Source organism: Scomber scombrus, chromosome 2 (assembly GCF_963691925.1).
Source record: "Scomber scombrus chromosome 2, fScoSco1.1, whole genome shotgun sequence".
NCBI classification, from domain to species: domain Eukaryota; kingdom Metazoa; phylum Chordata; class Actinopteri; order Scombriformes; family Scombridae; genus Scomber; species Scomber scombrus.
In genome coordinates, this window is record NC_084971.1 from 12,796,425 (window position 1) to 12,802,638 (window position 6,214).

A 6,214-nucleotide genomic window follows, 5' to 3' on the forward strand; every position below is an offset into this window, starting at 1 on the left:
GAGAGACTCCATACAAGCAGACTTTGCAACTCATGAGGCGTGGATCGCTCTGGGGGTCTCTGCCTCATCTAAAGTGGTATTTATGCTGTTTGCCCCTGCATCCAAAGAGGTGGGGTGATGATGGTAGGAGTAAAGTCTGGATAACGAGTTGTGGTGGGAAAAGTAGAGGTGAATTGTCAAGGAAAAACCACGAGGGTGCAGGCAGATGAAGGGCTGGCATAATGGGTACAGGTTCTTGTGGGGTCTTGGTAGGGCGTGGAACGAGGGAGAGGGTGCAGATCATGGTCATGTTCCAAGATTGGACTTCACAACAAGCTCTGGCAGGGTGCCTGTAGCATGTTTCCGCACAGGCTCCATTTCAGGGCTTCCAATAGCCAGCAAGGGGGGGCAAAGCCTGATATTGAAGTCTACAACACTGCCAATCTCAAGCTCCTAATACCAGTTACCGAGGTGGTCATACAATAGGTGAGCTAGCACCAAGCCTAGTTGCGAAGAGCAGTTATTGGCACAACCAGGGGGACCAAGGAGTTGGCCGTGACTGAATTTCTGTTCATGATGATCATACAGCTGAAGATGAGGCACTTGCATGGGGATGGCAGACTGAGTAGGGTTTGTACTGTTTTCTTCGAGTTCACTCATCAGCTCCATCAGTTCGATGCAGAGTTCACATTGCTCATTAGAGGCCACACAATCCCTTTGTCAGTCTATGTATGCGCAAAATTAAGAAAGCCATCCAACACTGGGTTTTTTGTCCATGCCTTTTTAACGCTTGGGGACACACTTTCAGATATCTTGCGTAACTAACTGCTCTTAGTGATGGGCTCAGTAGTTGCCTCAAAGTCAGCAGTGAACTTAAAGACCCCTTGGGCCAGTATGAATTCTCAGTGCCAAAGTGACCAGGTGGAATGGACCTATCGGTGGGTGTCTGGTCAGATGCCTATCACGTGATTACAGCACTGTGGTGAAAGGTAGTGATGAAATCCATGGACAAGGTGAGAGCAGGCAAGATGGTGGCCAATTATCAGCATGTGTGTGTAAATTATATAGAGCCTTGATTATGCTCTGGCTGGACACAACTTGCATTTCTGGGAATAAAATGGACCATCTTTGAGGCAACACTAATAATTCTGGGTTAAGGGGCTGTCCATGCCACCGTGGCTGGGAGGACAGAATGTGGGGTATGCCCCTAAGATATCGGGTTTGCCTAAAGATCAGCAAGCCTGTGCTCTGTTCATAACAATGAATTTGATCAAATTGATGGAGTTGGGGTGGCACGAGTAAGCTCTATGAAAGTTTTCTCCATCCCAGGTACACTCACACAGGGTTTTAGGCTTGTGTGGAAAAGTGAGGCCTCGAATGAGCCTCAGCCTCCTGCTAATGAAGCTGTCAGGACATAATAGAATTCTAGACAGCTCTCTATTACCCAGAACCCATGGGGCCATCTCTCTCAATGAAAGACCCTCTGGGACTATTTTGGGCTTTTCATTTGTTAGCCACACCAGCGGGCAACTGCTGTAACTGTGACAACACACACAGTGTCTGTTGACCATTTTATCAATTCCATCTTGTCCATTATGATGTATCCCCCCCGTTGCTTGGGTGAGATTTTCCATTGCTCTTCCCACATAGTCATCACTTTGGGCCCCTTGCACTAATAGGAGACCTCTAATTGATGCTGTTGCTGCAGCCTCAGGAATGGCCTTGTGTCTTAATTTGGGAATAGTGTACTAAGCCAAACGTTCTGAGCCCAACAAGGTTGTTTTGCAGGACTTCTTCTACAAGATTCCTTCTACTTTGGATTTGATCACCAATTTATCAGACTGAGACTTTCTCCTGGCTACCTTGTCCCTGACCTGAAAAGGAAAGGCTGCAGGATTAGAAGGCCTGGGTTTATTTCTGCATACTCAATTGTTTATGGTTTTATCAGATTTTAGGGAGTGTCCCAATTTGTGGGAGCATTTTTCATAATCTATAACTGTACTGACTGCTCTTTCAGCTTTTGGGTTTGTATAGTATAGCCCAGATCTGCTGTATACTTTTCTCTAGGAGCTGGGTTCTAAACTTGCTTTTAAAATGGGATGCATTATCCATTCTCAAACTTTCTATACCTGGGTACTGGATATGATTTGGGCGAGCTCATCTGAAACGGCTTTTCTGGTAGCTGTCCTGAGTGGGAACACCCATTTAGCTGGGGATACATTATTGGCAACTACTACAAGATACTTGTTCCTGATGCCTGTTCAGTGAGGCAGTCGCCCCACGATATCAGAGGAGGCATGATGCTTTAGATGCTTTGTCGCTCTGCTCAAGGTCTACAGTTTGTAATAGAGCTTCTTTTAGTTTTTGCTGTGTGCTGTGGTGAGCATCCCTTTCCTGTCCTAAGCTTTCCTTTATTTTAAGGAGGGGAGCTGCCATTTATGAGAATCCTCTGAAGTGAATGTCCTCTTTTTCAACAAACTTTTCTATTAAGGTTTTATGGCCTTTTAGGGTTTTGGTGGGCTTCTGCTGTGTTAATGGCCTCTCTGTATTCTGCTGTGATGTTTCCTGTGGGTTTGTCCCTACAGAATACTCTGTCCTCCCAAGGTGGCTATTGTTACTGGGAGCTGAGTGGTTTGAGGGCTTTGGGGTTTAGGTAGCTCATCCTGAATCTGGGTTGAGTGAGCAATCCTCTATTCCATTCTAACTGGGCTAGGAGAAAAGCTCTTTGGCAGCACTGTCCTGTAGATCTATTAGTGTTCAGTGGGCCTGGTCTATGATTTTTCCTCTGATAAAATCATAGTGCTTATTTTGTAGGGTGAGATAGACCTGTTGTGGTTATAGTCTCCCTGTAGGGAGGTAGGTCACCTATTACCCCTGCTTGTCTGAACTGCAGTTCATCGAAACCAGGGTTTGGATTCACTTCATCTTCTAAGATATTTTACCTGGGCAATGCCACAGTAGCAGACTTTAAGGGAAGCCTTGAGATGTACAGAGTGTTCTGCCTTCACCTTCTAAGGGCCATTTGTCAGGGTCCTCTCATTCTAGCTGGTTGTTTCATTGATTTTGAATGCCTTTCTTGGGTTGTTTCTTGTCATTTTCCATGAGAGAAGGCCCCTTACTATGGGGCTTAAAGGGAGTTTGTGGTCTTAGGGGAGTAGAGTTAGTGATGGTGTCCGTTTTAAAAGTGGTTCCTCTTTCCTGTAGTCGAGGGAGTCAACTGAATGGGTGGTAGAGAAGTATCTGTCAGAGCTTCTGAGAAATCTGTTAACAGGGAGATTACTAGATTTTCTTCTCTGGGCCCACATTTCATATGGGAACCTTTCACAATGCAAAAGCGGAGCAGGTGGATCCAAATACAGAAAAATGTCTTTCTTCCAGGGATGCATACAAGAACCAAAAGGAGCAGAGCTGAACAGACTTCACAAAACTTGAACAAAAACTGACAAGAAATGATAAAGGATCCAACAAAGACTGAACAGAAAACTAAGACTTAAATAGTAAGAGAACTAATGAGGGAATGGGGAACAGGTGACTAGACACAAATGAAGGCTAGGAGTGACCGGCTGGTAAAGACACTGGGAGCAAGGAAGGACTAACAGGCAAGATGCAGGGCACGTGAGAAGGTTTGGGAAAAACACTGATGGCTGGGCTGACGAACATGATGTAGGGCAGGTGTATCTGATACCTGGTTGTTCAGGGTTGTGCAGGGGTGCAGTCAGAGGACTCGGGAGGGGTGTTTACCTATGTGGAGAAGCAGTAAGAGGTCTGGCCCTCAGCTCAATGTCTGTGCTCCAGGTAGCTTCACTTTCTACATCCTCTGGATAACTCGTGGACTCTACATCAGTGCTCATACTGTCTCCATCATCTTCTTCATGAAGTCTATCTCTCCTTATGAGTATAAATACATGCTATTTCTTTGGAGTGTGCTTTGTCTGTCCTCCCTCTTGGTTTGATTAGGTCACCGAATACAACTGCTTTCTAATTATTTGGTGCTTGAGATCTGCTGAAATATAATCAATTTGTTTTATCTATATTTCAGAGCTTTAAGAAGTGGTAACACAATTTTTTTTGACTTTTTACCTTTCAAACTTATTTAAAGATTAGTTAGGTCAAGAAGTGACAGAGTGCTGTTTGAGTTTTTAAACTAATAGGTTGGCCAAAAGATTGCTAATCTGCATGCATTAATAATGTTTTTTCATACTACAGTCTACCCGAGAGGGGCTCACAGGTTATCTTTTTTAAACCATTTGTGGGGCCCTGCTGGGACTTAATATCCTAACACAAGTGTCAATCTGGGGACTGCTTAGGAGCCTAGGCCACAACCCCATGACAGACTGTTTTGGGTGTCTTATTCACAAGTGGCTCAAGTTACTAGGACTTCCATGGCTACCTCCTGCCTACTCAGTAGGTTATCAGGTTTTGTCAAATGCATGTTTGGAAGCCCACCCTGTGGGAAAAGTCTACAAACTACCAGCATCTTTAATCACAAATAACAACAATAATACCACAGTAATTAATATTATTATCAGTGTGTGTGTTCTCACCTCCTATGAGATGTTAGAGTCAGACTTCAGAAGGACTTTAATCTCTCACTCTAGATGTGTTTTTGTCTCTGGTTCCTGCCCTAACACTCATAGGCTGCACCCTCCCTTGGGAGTACAAATTAGCAGTCTAACTAATTTTTGAGAAATGTTAGGAACAAGAGGTGTGGTGAAGGTGTTTAGGGCAAATGTCACTTCTGCCACAATAGGGGCCAAAATATATATTTATGTACAAAGAGGGGCCCTTACATCCTGTCTCAGGCTCAAGGTGAGCTGCACAGTCAGCAACTACTGACAATCTAACTCATTTAGGGGTCAGTGCATGTGCTGCTACACAGTAAATATATATACCAAAAAAAGCCTTAAAAAAAAAAAATCGAAAACACTATAACATATTATCATTAAGGAGAGTAAAAACGGATTGTGCAAGTGAAAATCTTTAAACACACACTATCAAAACAGTAGCCTACTTAAAAAAGAAGAGCATGACAATACCGAAGTATAAATATAAGACAGTCAAAAACTGTAGCATCTTAATTTTAGTTACATAACACTTTAATATAAATGCAGCAGTTTAAGCAAACCAGAAGTGTTCAGTGAGTGACTGCAGAGTGTATAACCCTGACAACTTTTTGCAAAGTGTTTCATCTGAAATATAATGCGTCTTTTTCGATAATTGATGTTCGTTTCTGCACTTTTTTAAATACCAGTTTCAGTCAAACGACTCTTGGAAATGTACGAAAAGCTTTGAACTGGAAGTGGCTGAATATTCACCTGCGAGTCACAAATATCATATCAGCCTGATAATCCCGTCTGTCCAGGCTGACAACATTACAGCCGCACACTCAGTGGATTGACTGTTTTTGGGTAAACAGTGGCTTTGTCGTGGCGCTTGTTGACGCATGAGGGCGCAGACGAAGCGCAAGGATACAGTGACACCTGTCGTCTCCTCCAAGAGCCCTCTAGCTTCAGTTTGCAGGAGGACGTGAAGTGAGGGATTATGTTTACAGAGACATGACAACTTGGACATATGTCGGCTCAGGGTTTTCGTTTTCTTTTCTTCTTCTTTCTTTATTGGAGTCACTTTAGTGATGTAGGTTTTGCGCACAAGAAGACCAAAAGGAGGAAAACGGATCCGTGTGAGCATGATACTGGTAAAACTAGATGAAATTAGTCTAAAATGACTCTCTCAACAGACAGGACTGACCTGTATAATTATGCCTTTCATTGAGTGTGTTCACGCTCCAGTATTGCAGAAATACAGGCAGCTTCTTCCCTCCAATAATATAAAATCTTTAGTTTACCAGCAGGGGGCGGTGTTGCACTGGAGCAGGCACACATCGTTCGGGATACAGCTGAGAGGAAATATGTAATTAAAAATGATCTATAACCTCTCTTTTATACCATCTTTGATTATAAACTATGTATTGCATAACCGTGGAAACAAATATAAGTAAATGGATTTTAGTCAGTTTGGGAAAACGCATTGCTGTAATGATCATCAGTTTTGAAAAGAGAACAGCAGCAAACAGTAAATTTCTGATCAAAAATACAAATAAGCAGGACACCAAGAGCATGTTTATTTCTGTAAATGATTCCCAGTATTGTTTGCAGGTTCATTCCCTGAATGGCCTTTCGGAAACTGAACAGGAGGACAATGTAATCAAAACAATGTGTATTGTCACTTTAATGTG